At 47.7% G+C, this 18,839-nt stretch overlaps 2 long non-coding RNA genes across 5 annotated transcripts in view; one reads left to right on the plus strand and one right to left on the minus strand.

Moving 5' to 3' along the window:
• Positions 1–18,839, plus strand: part of LOC141133413 (uncharacterized) — a 1,430,344-nt gene that overhangs the window by 995,592 nt on the left and 415,913 nt on the right. The gene's annotated exons all lie outside the window — the stretch shown is intronic.
• The window catches only part of LOC141133414 (uncharacterized), a 439,482-nt gene that overhangs the window by 418,102 nt on the left and 2,541 nt on the right, over positions 1–18,839 (minus strand). The gene's annotated exons all lie outside the window — the stretch shown is intronic.

Here is an 18,839-nt window from a genome sequence, read left to right on the forward strand (position 1 = left end):
ACAAACTGGCCATAAAAGTTTGGCGGTTAGTAAAGACTGAAATGGGATATAAGGGGGCTACGGAGTTCACACCTATATGGCAGAATAGGCAGCTACAAGAAATGCAGGCGATAGGAGTAAATAGGATCTGGGAAAGGGCGGGAATAACTAGGCTAGCACAATTATATGTTGGCAATATATTAAAATCTTTTGTGGATCTAAGGAGGGAGTTTCCTATCCCCAAGGAATCATTTTACTGTTATCTCCAGATTAGACACGCATTAGACAAGCAATTTAAGACCAATGCACTGGAATGGTGTAGCGCAGCACTTCTTAATAAGGTGGTAAGGGCACATAGCCCGAAGGGGCTAATATCAGTAAGTTATGACCAACTAATGAACAGGGCAACTGGCCTGACCCCACTCTTGCGCGCAAGGGAGGGGTGGGAGGCCGATGTGGGGGAGTTGAGTGAAGAACAGTGGGGGAGAATACTGGAGCTTGGTCCGCTGGTGTCCCTCTCTCCGTCGCAGCGGGCTTCGCACCTCTTGCTTGTGCACAGAGCCTACTACACTCCCAAGAGGCTGCATAGAATGGGTCGTAGACCAGACGACAAATGCCCCAGATGTCTAGATACGGGCGATCTTATACACATTATGTGGAGATGCCCGAAGCTAGTGAGGTACTGGACCGAGATCCTAAACATCATAGAGGTTAGGACCGGGATAAGGCTGGAGCCCGAGGCTAAAGTCTGTGTCCTGGGGCTAATCAAAGAGGATATGGGGGATGCCTACATAAGAATAGCAATTATACGATGCTTATACCAGGCCAGGAAACTGATCGCAAAAGCATGGCTGTCAACAATGCCCCCTACCCCTGAAGAATGGATTAGTACCATGAACGTACTAGTGGGAACAGAAAGGACTATATATATTAGAAGGGGAAGCTATGAGAAGTTTATTAGGATTTGGGGTAGGTGGTGTCAAGGAGAGAATAGGGAAATTTGAAACCGTATCGAGGAAAGGAAGTTATGCACGAGGAAATGGATAATAGGGAATAAGTAATGTGCACAATACTCTCAGTGGGGTAGGAAGTATTACCAAGCGTAGGATTCAACTATTTCTAAAAATTAGCAACTGGTGGGGAGGAGGGAGGGTGAACAGGGGTGGGGGGAGGGTTTAAGGGGAAAAAGGTAGGGTAAGATATATTTATAATTGATGGTGATTCTGGGAAATATTTATTGTAATATGTGTTTTTTTGTTTGTCTTTTGTACTCTACACTGGTTATGACGTATATTGTATAAATTGAAAAACCAAATAAAAAAAGATAGAATTCAAAAAAAAAGTATCAAGGCACTGAGGATGCCCTCCTACCCCTCTACCCCAAAGTATTGAGAAACTGAGGGTGCCCTCCTACCCCAAAGTATTGAGGAACTGAGAATGCCCTCCTAACTCTCCACTCCAAGGTATTAAGGAACTGAGAATGCCCTCCTCCCTCTCCACGTTAAAGTATCAAGGCACTGAGGATGCCCTCCTACCCCTCTACCCCAAAGTATTGAGAAACTGAGGGTGCCCTCCTACCCCAAAGTATTGAGGCACTGAGGAAGCCCTCCTAACTCTCTACCCCAAGGTATTAAGGAACTGAGGATGTCCTCCTACCTATCCACCCCAAATAATACGGTACTATGGAAGCCGTCCTACCCCTCAACCCCAAAGTATTGAGGAACTGAGGATGCCCTCCTAACTCTCCACTCCAAGGTATTAAGGAACTGAGAATGCCCTCCTACCTCTCCACGTTAAAGTATCAAGGCACTGAGGATGCCCTCCTACCCCTCTACCCCAAAGTATTGAGAAACTGAGGGTGCCCTCCTACCCCAAAGTATTGAGGAACTGAGGATGCCCTCCTAACTCTCCACTCCAAGGTATTAAGGAACTGAGAATGCCCTCCTACCTCTCCATGTTAAAGTATCAAGGCACTGAGGATGCCCTCCTACCCCTCTACCCCAAAGTATTGAGAAACTGAGGGTGCCCTCCTACCCCAAAGTATTGAGGCACTGAGGAAGCCCTCCTAACTCTCTACCCCAAGGTATTAAGGAACTGAGGAAGTCCTCCTACCTATCCACCCCCAATAATATGGCACTATGGAAGCCGTCCTACCCCTCAACCCCAAAGTATTGAGGAACTGAGGATGCCCTCCTAACTCTCCACTCCAAGGTATTAAGGAACTGAGAATGCCCTCCTACCTCTCCACGTTAAAGTATCAAGGCACTGAGGATGCCCTCCTACCCCTCTACCCCAAAGTATTGAGAAACTGAGGGTGCCCTCCTACCCCAAAGTATTGAGGAACTGAGGATGCCCTCCTAACTCTCCACTCCAAGGTATTAAGGAACTGAGAATGCCCTCCTACCTCTCCATGTTAAAGTATCAAGGCACTGAGGATGCCCTCCTACCCCTCTACCCCAAAGTATTGAGAAACTGAGGGTGCCCTCCTACCCCAAAGTATTGAGGCACTGAGGAAGCCCTCCTAACTCTCTACCCCAAGGTATTAAGGAACTGAGGATGTCCTCCTACCTATCCATCCCAAATAATACGGCACTATGGAAGCCGTCCTACCCCTCAACCCCAAAGTATTGAGGAACTGAGGATGCCCTCCTAACTCTCCACTCCAAGGTATTAAGGAACTGAGAATGCCCTCCTACCTCTCCACGTTAAAGTATCAAGGCACTGAGGATGCCCTCCTACCCCTCTACCCCAAAGTATTGAGAAACTGAGGGTGCCCTCCTACCCCAAAGTATTGAGGAACTGAGGATGCCTTCCTAACTCTCCACTCCAAGGTATTAAGGAACTGAGAATGCCCTCCTACCTCTCCACGTTAAAGTATCAAGGCACTGAGGATGCCCTCCTACCCCTCTACCCCAAAGTATTGAGAAACTGAGGGTGCCCTCCTACCCCAAAGTATTGAGGAACTGAGGATGCCCTCCTAACTCTCCACTCCAAGGTATTAAGGAACTGAGGATGTCCTCCTACTTATCCACCCCAAATAATACGGCACTATGGAAGCCGTCCTACCCCTCAACCCCAAAGTATTGAGGAACTGAGGATGTCCTTCTAACTCTCCACTCCAAGGTATTAAGGAACTGAGAATGCCCTCCTACCTCTCCATGTTAAAGTATCAAGGCACTGAGGATGCCCTCCTACCCCTCTACCCCAAAGTATTGAGAAACTGAGGGTGCCCTCCTACCCCAAAGTATTGAGGAACTGAGGATGCCCTCCTTACTCTCCACTCCAAGGTATTAAGGAACTGAGAATGCCCTCCTACCTCTCCATGTTAAAGTATCAAGGCACTGAGGATGCCCTCCTACCCCTCTACCCCAAAGTATTGAGAAACTGAGGGTGCCCTCCTACCCCAAAGTATTGAGGCACTGAGGAAGCCCTCCTAACTCTCTACCCAAGGTATTAAGGAACTGAGGATGTCCTCCTACCTATCCATCCCAAATATTACGGCACTATGGAAGCCGTCCTACCCCTCAACCCCAAAGTATTGAGGAACTGAGGATGCCCTCCTAACTCTCCACTCCAAGGTATTAAGGAACTGAGAATGCCCTCCTACCTCTCCACGTTAAAGTATCAAGGCACTGAGGATGCCCTCCTACCCCTCTACCCCAAAGTATTGAGAAACTGAGGGTGCCCTCCTACCCCAAAGTATTGAGGAACTGAGGATGCCCTCCTAACTCTCCACTCCAAGGTATTAAGGAACTGAGAATGCCCTCCTACCTCTCCACGTTAAAGTATCAAGGCACTGAGGATGCCCTCCTACCCCTCTACCCCAACGTATTGAGAAACTGAGGGTGCCCTCCTACCCCAAAGTATTGAGGCACTGAGGAAGCCCTCCTAACTCTCTACCCCAAGGTATTAAGGAACTGAGGATGTCCTCCTACCTATCCACCCCAAATAATATGGTACTATGGAAGCCGTCCTACCCCTCAACCCCAAAGTATTGAGGAACTGAGGATGCCCTCCTAACTCTCCACTCCAAGGTATTAAGGAACTGAGAATGCCCTCCTACCTCTCCATGTTAAAGTATCAAGGCACTGAGGATGCCCTCCTACCCCAAAGTATGGAGAAACTGAGGGTGCCCTCCTACCCCAAAGTATTAAGGCACTGAGGAAGCCCTCCTAACTCTCTACCCCAAGGTATTAAGGAACTGAGGATGTCCTCCTACCTATCCATCCCAAATAATACGGCACTGTTAGGTGCTTCGTCTTCTCTTTGTGGCCTAGGCTCTTGGAGATGGCTCAGTGGAGGTCCTCGCCGGCGGTTAATCAATAACACATACACACACTAGGTATGCTGAAATGATTACAATTCTTTATTTTAGGATTCGCTGTTTTATGCTGTCTTTACAAGACTCTGCCCCAATTTGGGGGCCAATCAAAATGATACACATAAATGTTCATTAGCATATTATTCGGTAATTTCTTAATCTTGTGATTTTGGTAATGTCTTCATCTTGTGATCTTAAATATTAAAATGTTGACCCCTTTAGTTCAAGTTAATAGGTCATTGATTCCTTACTTTCTGTCATCGTCTTTTGACCATGAGTTGGCCAACCACAACTTCCTAAAAAAAACTAATTTTAGCTGCTGTTGGCCTTCTCATACCCAGCAACAGTGTACAGAGATAAAAACCACAGACAGATGTTTCCTAAGATGAAAGCATCAGACAGGGATAGACAGACAGGGTGAGATAATTCAGTCATTAAGTAATACTTGTCATAAGATTCAGTCTGTCATATTCACTAAAATATACCAAGATATTTCTCTAATCATATACCAAGATATTTCTCTAATCATTAAGCAAATAAGCAAAACCTGAACATATATCCTCAGGGTAAAATCAATAATCAATCATAATGCAATGTATTATGGAATCTCCTTACAATCCTCCCTTTGACCATTCGATATCATCGAAATGGTCATTCTACCAAGTAGGTATGAATACTATCAGAATCAGACATGTCCAGAAGCATAATGTTTTTCCTGACACAAAGGTGGAAATCATTTTGTCAGGTACTGTGTACAAAGTTCTGTTTCTTGTTTCTTCCTGTTGGTGGGGGATTCGTCTCGTCGGTCCGAGAGATTTGTTTTATGCCTTCTTGAATGTCCTTCAAATCTGGTCGCTGTTCCTGGTCAGAGGAGTCTTGGGGTGCTGGAGGAGGGTCAGGGGTCTGGGGTTGCTGTGGACACTTCTTTAACCGGCTGGCGTGGATCCAGGTGTTTCCTAGATCGGTCAGTACAGCAGTTCTGGAAACCTTCTCTATCTTCCAAGGTCCAGAGAAAATGGGTCCAACCTTCTTTTTTGTGCCAGTTGTTTCACCAGTACTTTGTCTCCTGGGATGAAGGGATGAGTAGGTTCTGTTGAAAGAGGAGAAAAGGTGACAGAGACTTGTTCGTTCATATCCTGTAGCATACTTACCAGATTTTTCACGTACATTTCCTGTTGAGAATAGATGTTAATGTCAGTGTTTTGATCTAAGAGGGGCAGCTCTATGTTTGCAGGAACTCCCATCAAAATCTCAAAGGGCGAGAGTTTTGTTCTAGCATGTGGTGTTGTTCTGATCTGAAATAGGACAGAAGGAAGGTAATCCAACCATCCTTTCATGGTGCCCCCCGTAGCCTTTTTTAACTTGTCTTTAATGTTCCTATTCATTCTTTCCACTACTCCTGCACTTTGTGGGTGGTAAGGGATGTGCAGTTTCCACTGTAAGCCTAGTAGCTTAGCTAAAGTCTGTGTAACAGAGGAGCTGAAGGCAGGCCCTCTGTCTGACCATATGGCCGTTGGTATTCCGAACCTACAAACCCAATGGTTCAGTATGCATTTGGCAGCAATTTTGGCAGTCTCACCTGTACATGGAATACCCTCAACCCAACCTGACCATTTGCATACGATCACGCAAAGGTATTTCAAATTGCCTTTTTGTTTGGGCATGTGTGTGAAGTCTATTTGCAAATCTGTTAGGGGACCCAGGGGTGGGGGCAGGTGGCCATGTAATCCATGATTTTTCCCTTGGACATTGTTTTGTGCACAGGTCAGACAACTGCTGGTGAGGAGTTTTGCCTGTTTACTTAAGTTGTTCGTGCAGAAAGACTTTGTGTATATGTTTGTTAGGGCGGTGGTACCTATATGTCCTGGACCATGGAGATAGGAAAGTATGAGAACACTGCTTGATTCTGGTATGCCCAATATCTTCCCCTCTTTTGACCAAAGACCTTCTTGGTCCTTGGTCAAGCCATCCTTGACCCAAAAAGAAACATCCTCTTCTGTAGCTAATCCCTGTATTTGTGCCACAACGGTTTTGAAGTTGGGTGATGTAAAATGTTCTTTGAAGAACATTGTTGTGGGGGCTGGCTGACCTGTGTACAGGGCAGCGGCTTTTTTCGCTTCTCTGTCTGCCAGCGTGTTTCCTTTGGAAATTCTGCTGTTATCTGATGAATGTGCCTTTACTTTGATGACCGCTATCCTCTTTGGGAGAAGAATCGCTTGCAGGAGTGCTTTAATTTGTGTAGAGTTAGCGATTGGCTTGTTGTCAGCGGTTTTAAATCCTCTATTCGCCCAGATTACGCCATAGTCATGCGTGACCCCAAAAGCGTACCTACTATCTGTGTAGATGTTTACCTCCTCATCAGAGAAAAGTATGCAAGCTCTTGTGAGCGCCTCCAGTTCTGCTACCTGTGCCGAGGAGGGTGGTAAGGCTTTTGCTTCCAACACCACATCAGGGAGTTGGACAATGGCGTACCCTGTCAGGAATGTTGCATCAGAGGGGCGAGTACAACTGCCGTCTATGAAGACGTCCTGTACCCCTGGTAGGGGAATGTCAGTGAGATCTGGGCGAGGGCTGGTTATTGCTGCAACCTGTTCAACACAATTGTGCTTCTGATCAGGGTCTCGCGGTAACCTGAGCAAAGAGTGCAAAAGACGGACAGTGGGATTACTTGGTGGTGCGTGTTTGAGAGTGAGGTTATCAGTATTCAGAAGTGTGATCTCATACCCACTAAGCCTTTGTGCTGTCATATGCTGCGTGTTCATGTTTTGCAGGAGGTGAGTTACTGAATGAGTAGTGTAGAGAGTCAATTCATGGCCTAATACTGATTTGTTAGCCTCTTGAACTGCCATAGCACAAGCAGCAAGGTTTTGTAGACAAGATGGCATCCCTTGTACTTGGGTAGGCAACTTTTTTGAGAGATAGGAGACTGGTCGGTACCCGGTTCCATGTTGCTGTGTCAAAACCGCAGCAAAAGAATTTCCCGATACCACACAGTATAATTGAAAGGGCTTGCCATATTCTATCAATCCCAGGGCGGGGGCCTGAGTCAGACTTTTTAACAAGGCCTGAAAAGCACAGAGCCTTTCTGTTGTCCAATCTACTGTCTTTGGGGCGGTGGACAAGGTAGCCTCCCTCAGAATGCCATCATAATATGAACAATCTGGGATCCATTGGCGGCAATATACGATTGCGCCCAAGAATGAGAGCAAAGTTGCTTTGTCTCTCGGAGGACTGAGAGCCTGCAGGGCTGCGGCACGTTTGGGGGATACCAGCCTGGTTCCCTCCTTCAGAATGCATCCCAGGTATTCTACCTGACTTTGACACCATTGTATCTTCTTCCGCGATGCTAGGTGGCCAGACCTGGCCAGGTGATGTAACAGAGATGTGGAATCGACCGCACAATCTTCAGCAGATCGACTGCACAGGAGCAAGTCGTCCACATACTGTATTAGTACCGACCCGCGCTCAGCAGTCCATGACTTAATTGTCTCATTAAGGACCATGGAGAAGGCTGCTGGACTGTCCACATACCCCTGAGGTAATCTTGACCAGGTCAACTGCTTTCCCCTCCCCCATGAGAATGAAAACATGGGCAATACCCCATCATCGATCGGGATGCTAAAAAATGCATTCGCCAGGTCTACTACTGTGTAGCAAAGGGAATCAGCAGGTATTTTCAAAAAAATGAAAGAAATATCTGCTACCAAAGGTGGCAGAGGTATAACCTGCTTGTTCACGGCCCTTAGGTCCTGTACAAGCCTCCACTCCCCATTTGCCTTTTTCACAGGGTAGATTGGTGTATTCCAGGGGCTTATAATGTGTTTCAGAATCCCTTTTGCTATGTAATCATTGATTAATGGTGTGATGCCTTCAATTTTTTCAAGTGGCAGGGGGTACTGCTTGTGATATTGTACTTCAGCGTCTGGACGCATTTGTGGTGTGTAATATATGGCATCATTCAAACTACTGAATGTAGCCCCTGAATCCAACAATAGACATATCAGGTGATTGTCTACCCGCAATAGTACCTGCGGAAGACTTTTCCACGATGGATTGTAACACACAAGGCTGAGGGACGGGACGTACTCTTGGCATCCCTATTGTGGCGTCCGCCGAGCGGATGGCCACTGCATCGGAATGCGTGGGGGTGGCCTGTTAGGCTGAGGCTGGTATAGGGGTTGTGGTTGGGGTGGTTGGGGTTGTGGTGGGTGAGGATACCTGATATCCTGAAGGCGACGGGGGGTGGTGTTAAGATTCCTACCCCTTCCTCTTTGGGCGTTTGTTCTAATTCTGTAGGGACATTGGGACTTCCAGTGCCCCAGTTCCCCACAGTTAAAGCACCCCTGGTCTGGTGGGTAACCCTGATCTGGGGGATAAGATTGCATTGGTGGATAAGGTTGCATTGTCATTATGTGGGTGGGCGGAGTCCCACCAGTTGGCAGAGTCTGGGTTGGTGTCAGGGAGGGAAAAATGCCACCCTTCTGCTCAAATACCCCTGATGTTTCTCGTGACCTAGCATCCTTCATAAATTCATCGGGGGGTTGTTCTGCCCACTTTGGATTAGTGAATTTAAGCAACTGTGTCACCTTCGTATCGCCACCAGCCATAATGGTGGTGGTGAACAACTGGGGGTTGGCGTTATCTACTGCTTTCCACAGACCATATACCCGGGTACAAAATTCATAGAACTTTTCCTTCGGTCCCTGTTTTGCTAGGACAAGTTCCTGAAGTGCAGATGAACCCTTGTATATAGTAGACCAATGATTCCCCATACCTTTCCAAAAAGATACCCAATCTTTATCTTCTTCTATGTGGTTCATTTAGTGCATATATGTGTAATACTTTAACAAAAAAATCCTCTAAATCAATACAGTACTTTACATTCAGTTGTCATACACATATATCATACACTTATCTCTAATTCTCTAATTCTCTATACACTCTAAATACTTACGGTGGTACCTAAAAGAAAAAACAAGCAAAATCTTATATATACAGCGGCAAAATAAAGTTACATTATATGAACATGTTATAATAAGTATAATAAGTGCACTTTTCAATATTTTCCCCAAAAATTGGGCGTCCACTTAGCCACTCCTTATACTACGGGCGTATTCTATACTTCCCGAGTTTTAAACACACATATATCTACTCAACACAGCAGTCAGACCAACCTAGTCAGACTATAAAAAACCAAAAAACCTGCGAGCCCTTCTTTAACCCTCCAAGGGGCCAGCCTAGCCCGTTGCGAAGGCACAGTTATGTAAGTGGGTGGATATACAAGGTTATTTGAACAAGGCAAGCATCAACACCAGTTACCAAAAATAGGTAAAAAGGAGTTAAAAATGACTTACCTGTTCAAAACACCCCACTTCTGGTACCAAAACTGTTAGGTGCTTCGTCTTCTCTTTGTGGCCTAGGCTCTTGGAGATGGCTCAGTGGAGGTCCTCGCCGGCGGTTAATCAATAACACATACACACACTAGGTATGCTGAAATGATTACAATTCTTTATTTTAGGATTCGCTGTTTTATGCTGTCTTTACAAGACTCTGCCCCAATTTGGGGGCCAATCAAAATGATACACATAAATGTTCATTAGCATATTATTCGGTAATTTCTTAATCTTGTGATTTTGGTAATGTCTTCATCTTGTGATCTTAAATATTAAAATGTTGACCCCTTTAGTTCAAGTTAATAGGTCATTGATTCCTTACTTTCTGTCATCGTCTTTTGACCATGAGTTGGCCAACCACAACTTCCTAAAAAAAACTAATTTTAGCTGCTGTTGGCCTTCTCATACCCAGCAACAGTGTACAGAGATAAAAACCACAGACAGATGTTTCCTAAGATGAAAGCATCAGACAGGGATAGACAGACAGGGTGAGATAATTCAGTCATTAAGTAATACTTGTCATAAGATTCAGTCTGTCATATTCACTAAAATACACCAAGATATTTCTCTAATCATATACCAAGATATTTCTCTAATCATTAAGCAAATAAGCAAAACCTGAACATATATCCTCAGGGTAAAATCAATAATCAATCATAATGCAATGTATTATGGAATCTCCTTACAGGCACTATGGAAGCCGTCCTACCCCTCAACCCCAAAGTATTGAGGAACTGAGGATGCCCTCCTAACTCTCCACTCCAAGGTATTAAGGAACTGAGAATGCCCTCCTACCTCTCCACGTTAAAGTATCAAGGCACTGAGGATGCCCTCCTACCCCTCTACCCCAAAGTATTGAGGAACTGAGGATGCCCTCCTAACTCTCCACTCCAAGGTATTAAGGAACTGAGAATGCCCTCCTACCTCTCCACGTTAAAGTATCAAGGCACCGAGGATGCCCTCCTACCCCTCTACCCCAAAGTAATGAGAAACTGAGGGTGCCCTCCTACCCCAAAGTATTGAGGCACTGAGGAAGCCCTCCTAACTCTCTACCCCAAGGTATTAAGGAACTGAGGATGTCCTCCTACCTATCTACCCCAAATAATACGGCACTATGGAAGCCGTCCTACCCCTCAACCCCAAAGTATTGAGGAACTGAGGATGCCCTCCTAACTCTCCACTCCAAAGTATTAAGGAACTGAGAATGTCCTGCTACCCCTCCACGTTAAAGTATCAAGGCACTGAGGATGCCCTCCTACCCCTCTACCCCAAAGTATTGAGAAACTGAGGGTGCCCTCCTACCCCAAAGTATTGAGGAACTGAGGATGCCCTCCTAACTCTCCACTCCAAGGTATTAAGGAACTGAGGATGTCCTCCTACCTATCCACCCCAATAATACGGCACTATGGAAGCCGTCCTACCCCTCAACCCCAAAGTATTGAGGAAATGAGGATGCCCTCCTAACTCTCCACTCCAAGGTATTAAGGAACTGAGAATGCACTCCTACCTCTCCACATTAAAGTATCAAGGCACTGAGGATGCCCTCCTACCCCTCTACCCCAAAGTATTGAGAAACTGAGGGTGCCCTCCTACCCCAAAGTATTGAGGCACTGAGGAAGCCCTCCTAACTCTCTACCCCAAGGTATTAAGGAACTGAGGATGTCCTCCTACCTATCCATCCCAAATAATACGGCACTATGGAAGCCGTCCTACCCCTCAACCCCAAAGTATTGAGGAACTGAGGATGCCCTCCTAACTCTCCACTCCAAGGTATTAAGGAACTGAGAATGCCCTCCTACCTCTCCACGTTAAAGTATCAAGGCACTGAGGATGCCCTCCTACCCCTCTACCCCAAAGTATTGAGAAACTGAGGGTGCCCTCCTACCCCAAAGTATTGAGGCACTGAGGAAGCCCTCCTAACTCTCCACGTTAAAGTATCAAGGCACTGAGGATGCCCTCCTACCCCTCTACCCCAAAGTATTGAGAAACTGAGGGTGCCCTCCTACCCCAAAGTATTGAGGAACTGAGGATGCCCTCCTAACTCTAAACTCCAAGGTATTAAGGAACTGAGGATGTCCTCCTACCCCTCCACGCCAAAGTATTGAGGAACTGAGGATGCCCTCCTAACTCTCCACTCCAAGGTATTAAGGAACTGAGAATGCCCTCCTACCTCTCCACGTTAAAGTATCAAGGCACTGAGGATGCCCTCCTACCCCTCTACCCCAAAGTATTGAGAAACTGAGGGTGCCCTCCTACCCCAAAGTATTGAGGAACTGAGGATGCCCTCCTAACTCTCCACGTTAAAGTATCAAGGCACTGAGGATGCCCTCCTACCCCTCTACCCCAAAGTATTGAGAAACTGAGGGTGCCCTCCTACCCCAAAGTATTGAGGAACTGAGGATGCCCTCCTAACTCTAAACTCCAAGGTATTAAGGAACTGAGGATGTCCTCCTACCCCTCCACGCCAAAGTATTGAGGCACTGAGAATGCTCTCCTAACACTCCACTCCAAGGTATTTAGGAACTGAAGATGTCCTCCTACCTCTCCACGCTAAGGTATCAAGACACTGAGGATGCCCTCCTACCCCTCTACCCCAAAGTATTGAGAAACTGAGGGTGCCCTCCTACCCCAAAGTATTGAGGAACTGAGGATGCCCTCCTAACTCTCCACTCCAAGGTATTAAGGAACTGAGAATGCCCTCCTACCTCTCCACGTTAAAGTATCAAGGCACTGAGGATGCCCTCCTACCCCTCTACCCCAAAGTATTGAGAAACTGAGGGTGCCCTCCTACCCCAAAGTATTGAGGAACTGAGGATGCCCTCCTAACTCTCCACTCCAAGGTATTAAGGAACTGAGAATGCCCTCCTACCTCTCCACGTTAAAGTATCAAGGCACTGAGGATGCCCTCCTACCCCTCTACCCCAAAGTAATGAGAAACTGAGGGTGCCCTCTTACCCCAAAGTATTGAGGCACTGAGGAAGCCCTCCTAACTCTCTACCCCAAGGTATTAAGGAACTGAGGATGTCCTCCTACCTATCTACCCCAAATAATACGGCACTATGGAAGCCGTCCTACTCCTCAACCCCAAAGTATTGAGGAACTGAGGATGCCCTCCTAACTCTCCACTCCAAGGTATTAAGGAACTGAGAATGTCCTGCTACCCCTCCACGTTAAAGTATCAAGGCACTGAGGATGCCCTCCTACCCCTCTACCCCAAAGTATTGAGAAACTGAGGGTGCCCTCCTACCCCAAAGTATTGAGGAACTGAGGATGTCCTCCTAACTCTCCACTCCAAGGTATTAAGGAACTGAGAATGCCCTCCTACCTCTCCACTTTAAAGTATCAAGGCACTGAGGATGTCCTCCTACCCCTCTACCCCAAAGTATTGAGAAACTGAGGGTGCCCTCCTACCCCAAAGTATTGAGGCACTGAGGAAGCCCTCCTAACTCTCTACCCCAAGGTATTAAGGAACTGAGGATGTCCTCCTACCTATCCATCCCAAATAATACGGCACTATGGAAGCCGTCCTACCCCTCAACCCCAAAGTATTGAGGAACTGAGGATGCCCTCCTAACTCTCCACTCCAAGGTATTAAGGAACTGAGAATGCCCTCCTACCTCTCCACGTTAAAGTATCAAGGCACTGAGGATGCCCTCCTACCCCTCTACCCCAAAGTATTGAGAAACTGAGGGTGCCCTCCTACCCCAAAGTATTGAGGAACTGAGGATGCCCTCCTAACTCTCCACTCCAAGGTATTAAGGAACTGAGAATGCCCTCCTACCTCTCCACGTTAAAGTATCAAGGCACTGAGGATGCCCTCCTACCCCTCTACCCCAAAGTATTGAGAAACTGAGGGTGCCCTCCTACCCCAAAGTATTGAGGCACTGAGGAAGCCCTCCTAACTCTCTACCCCAAGGTATTAAGGAACTGAGGATGTCCTCCTACCTATCCACCCCAAATAATACGGCACTATGGAAGCCGTCCTACCCCTCAACCCCAAAGTATTGAGGAACTGAGGATGCCCTCCTAACTCTCCACTCCAAGGTATTAAGGAACTGAGAATGCCCTCCTACCTCTCCACGTTAAAGTATCAAGGCACTGAGGATGCCCTCCTACCCCTCTACCCCAAAGTATTGAGAAACTGAGGGTGCCCTCCTACCCCAAAGTATTGAGGAACTGAGGATGCCCTCCTAACTCTCCACTCCAAGGTATTAAGGAACTGAGAATGCCCTCCTACCTCTCCATGTTAAAGTATCAAGGCACTGAGGATGCCCTCCTACCCCTCTACCCCAAAGTATTGAGAAACTGAGGGTGCCCTCCTACCCCAAAGTATTGAGGCACTGAGGAAGCCCTCCTATCTCTCTACCCCAAGGTATTAAGGAACTGAGGATGTCCTCCTACCTATCCACCCCAAATAATACGGCACTATGGAAGCCGTCCTACCCCTCAACCCCAAAGTATTGAGGAACTGAGGATGCCCTCCTAACTCTCCACTCCAAGGTATTAAGGAACTGAGAATGCCCTCCTACCTCTCCACGTTAAAGTATCAAGGCACTGAGGATGCCCTCCTACCCCTCTACCCCAAAGTATTGAGAAACTGAGGGTGCCCTACTACCCCAAAGTATTGAGGAGCTGAGGATGCCCTCCTAACTCTCCACTCCAAGCTATTAAGGAACTGAGAATGCCCTCCTACCTCTCCACGTTAAAGTATCAAGGCACTGAGGATGCCCTCCTACCCCTCTACCCCAAAGTATTGAGAAACTGAGGGTGCCCTCCTACCCCAAAGTATTGAGGAACTGAGGATGCCCTCCTAACTCTCCACTCCAAGGTATTAAGGAACTGAGAATGCCCTCCTACCTCTCCACGTTAAAGTATCAAGGCACTGAGGATGCACTCCTACCCCTCTACCCCAAAGTATTGAGAAACTGAGGGTGCCCTCCTACCCCAAAGTATTGAGGAACTGAGGATGGCCTCCTAACTCTCCACTCCAAGGTATTAAGGAACTGAGGATGTCCTCCTACCTATCCACCCCAAATAATACGGCACTATGGAAGCCGTCCTACCCCTCAACCCCAAAGCATTGAGGAACTGAGGATGTCCTCCTAATTCTCCACTCCAAGGTATTAAGGAACTGAGAATGCCCTCCTACCTCTCCACGTTAAAGTATCAAGGCACTGAGGATGCCCTCCTACCCCTCTACCCCAAAGTATTGAGAAACTGAGGGTGCCCTCCTACCCCAAAGTATTGAGGAACTGAGGATGCCCTCCTAACTCTCCACTCCAAGGTATTAAGGAACTGAGAATGCCCTCCTACCTCTCCACGTTAAAGTATCAAGGCACTGAGGATGCCCTCCTACCCCTCTACCCCAAAGTAATGAGAAACTGAGGGTGCCCTCCTACCCCAAAGTATTGAGGCACTGAGGAAGCCCTCCTAACTCTCTACCCCAAGGTATTAAGGAACTGAGGATGTCCTCCTACCTATCCACCCCAAATAATACGGCACTATGGAAGCCGTCCTACCCCTCAACCCCAAAGTATTGAGGAACTGAGGATGCCCTCCTAACTCTCCACTCCAAGGTATTAAGGAACTGAGAATGCCCTCCTACCCCTCCACGTTAAAGTATCAAGGCACTGAGGATGCCCTCCTACCCCTCTACCCCAAAAGTATTGAGAAACTGAGGGTGCCCTCCTACCCCAAAGTATTGAGGAACTGAGGATGTCCTCCTAACTCTCCACTCCAAGGTATTAAGGAACTGAGAATGCCCTCCTAACTCTCCACTTTAAAGTATCAAGGCACTGAGGATGTCCTCCTACCCCTCTACCCCAAAGTATTGAGAAACTGAGGGTGCCCTCCTACCCCAAAGTATTGAGGCACTGAGGAAGCCCTCCTAACTCTCTACCCCAAGGTATTAAGGAACTGAGGATGTCCTCCTACCTATCCATCCCAAATAATACGGCACTATGGAAGCCGTCCTACCCCTCAACCCCAAAGTATTGAGGAACTGAGGATGCCCTCCTAACTCTCCACTTGAAGGTATTAAGGAACTGAGAATGCCCTCCTACCTCTCCACGTTAAAGTATCAATGCACTGAGGATGCCCTCCTACCCCTCTACCCCAAAGTATTGAGAAATTGAGGGTGCCCTCCTACCCCAAAGTATTGAGGAACTGAGGATGCCCTCCTAACTCTCCACTCCAAGGTATTAAGGAACTGAGAATGCCCTCCTACCTCTCCACGTTAAAGTATCAAGGCACTGAGGATGCCCTCCTACCCCTCTACCCCAAAGTATTGAGAAACTGAGGGTGCCCTCCTACCCCAAAGTATTGAGGCACTGAGGAAGCCCTCCTAACTCTCTACCCCAAAGTATTAAGGAACTGAGGATGTCCTCCTACCTATCCACCCCAAATAATACGGCACTATGGAAGCCGTCCTACCCCTCAACCCCAAAGTATTGAGGAACTGAGGATGCCCTCCTAACTCTCCACTCCAAGGTATTAAGGAACTGAGAATGCCCTCCTACCTCTCCACGTTAAAGTATCAAGGCACTGAGGATGCCCTCCTACCCCTCTACCCCAAAGTATTGAGAAACTGAGGGTGCCCTCCTACCCCAAAGTATTGAGGAACTGAGGATGCCCTCCTAACTCTCCACTCCAAGGTATTAAGGAACTGAGAATGCCCTCCTACCTCTCCACGTTAAAGTATCAAGGCACTGAGGATGCCCTCCTACCCCTCTACCCCAAAGTATTGAGAAACTGAGGGTGCCCTCCTACCCCAAAGTATTGAGGAACTGAGGATGCCCTCCTAACTCTCCACTCCAAGGTATTAAGGAACTGAGAATGCCCTCCTACCTCTCCACGTTAAAGTATCAAGGCACTGAGGATGCCCTCCTACCCCTCTACCCCAAAGTATTGAGAAACTGAGGGTGCCCTCCTACCCCAAAGTATTGAGGCACTGAGGAAGCCCTCCTAACTCTCTACCCCAAAGTATTAAGGAACTGAGGATGTCCTCCTACCTATCCACCCCAAATAATACGGCACTATGGAAGCCGTCCTACCCCTCAACCCCAAAGTATTGAGGAACTGAGGATGCCCTCCTAACTCTCCACTCCAAGGTATTAAGGAACTGAGAATGCCCTCCTACCTCTCCACGTTAAAGTATCAAGGCACTGAGGATGCCCTCCTACCCCTCTACCCCAAAGTATTGAGAAACTGAGGGTGCCCTCCTACCCCAAAGTATTGAGGAACTGAGGATGCCCTCCTAACTCTCCACTCCAAGGTATTAAGGAACTGAGAATGCCCTCCTACCTCTCCATGTTAAAGTATCAAGGCACTGAGGATGCCCTCCTACCCCTCTACCCCAAGGTATTGAGAAACTGAGGGTGCCCTCCTACCCCAAAGTATTGAGGCACTGAGGAAGCCCTCCTAACTCTCTACCCCAAGGTATTAAGGAACTGAGGATGTCCTCCTACCTATCCACCCCAAATAATACGGCACTATGGAAGCCGTCCTACCCCTCAACCCCAAAGTATTGAGGAACTGAGGATGCCCTCCTAACTCTCCACTCCAAGGTATTAAGGAACTGAGAATGCCCTCCTACCTCTCCATGTTAAAGTATCAAGGCACTGAGGATGCCCTCCTACCCCTCTACCCCAAAGTATTGAGAAACTGAGGGTGCCCTCCTACCCCAAAGTATTGAGGCACTGAGGAAGCCCTCCTAACTCTCTACCCCAAGGTATTAGGGAACTGAGGATGTCCTCCTACCTATCCATCCCAAATAATACGGCACTATGGAAGCCGTCCTACCCCTCAACCCCAAAGTATTGAGGAACTGAGGATGCCCTCCTACCTCTCCACTCCAAGGTATTAAGGAACTGAGAATGCCCTCCTACCTCTCCACGTTAAAGTATCAAGGCACTGAGGATGCCCTCCTACCCCTCTACCCCAAAGTATTGAGAAACTGAGGGTGCCCTCCTACCCCAAAGTATTGAGGAACTGAGGATGCCCTCCTAACTCTCCACTCCAAGGTATTAAGGAACTGAGAATGCCCTCCTACCTCTCCACGTTAAAGTATCAAGGCACTGAGGATGCCCTCCTACCCCTCTACCCCAAGGTATTGAGAAACTGAGGGTGCCCTCCTACCCCAAAGTATTGAGGCACTGAGGAAGCCCTCCTAACTCTCTACCCAAAGGTATTAAGGAACTGAGGATGTCCTCCTACCTATCCACCCCAAATAATACGGCACTATGGAAGCCGTCCTACCCCTCAACCCCAAAGTATTGAGGAACTGAGGATGCCCTCCTAACTCTCCACTCCAAGGTATTAAGGAACTGAGAATACCCTCCTACCTCTCCATGTTAAAGTATCAAGGCACTGAGGATGCCCTCCTACCCCTCTACCCCAAAGTATTGAGAAACTGAGGGTGCCCTCCTACCCCAAAGTACTGAGGCACTGAGGAAGCCCTCCTAACTCTCTACCCCAAGGTATTAGGGAACTGAGGATGTCCTCCTACCTATCCATCCCAAATAATACGGCACTATGGAAGCCGTCCTACCCCTCAACCCCAAAGTATTGAGGAACTGAGGATGCCCTCCTAACTCTCCACTCCAAGGTATTAAGGAACTGAGAATGCCCTCCTACCTCTCCACGTTAAAGTATCAAGGCACTGAGGATGCCCTCCTACCCCTCTACCCCAAAGTATTGAGAAACTGAGGGTGCCCTCCTACCCCAAAGTATTGAGGAACTGAGGATGCCCTCCTAACTCTCCACTCCAAGGTATTAAGGAACTGAGGATGTCCTCCTACCTATCCACCCGAAATAATACGGCACTATGGAAGCCGTCCTACCCCTCAACCCCAAAGTATTGAGGAACTGTGGATGTCCTCCTAACTCTCCACTCCAAGGTATTAAGGAACTGAGAATGCCCTCCTACCTCTCCACGTTAAAGTATCAAGGCACTGAGGATGCCCTCCTACCCCTCTACCCCAAAGTATTGAGAAACTGAGGGTGCCCTCCTACCCCAAAGTATTGAGGAACTGAGGATGCCCTCCTAACTCTCCACTCCAAGGTATTAAGGAACTGAGAATGCCCTCCTACCTCTCCACGTTAAAGTATCAAGGCACTGAGGATGCCCTCCTACCCCTCTACCCCAA

Source organism: Aquarana catesbeiana, linkage group LG03, assembly GCF_042186555.1.
Source record: "Aquarana catesbeiana isolate 2022-GZ linkage group LG03, ASM4218655v1, whole genome shotgun sequence".
Taxonomy (NCBI): domain Eukaryota; kingdom Metazoa; phylum Chordata; class Amphibia; order Anura; family Ranidae; genus Aquarana; species Aquarana catesbeiana.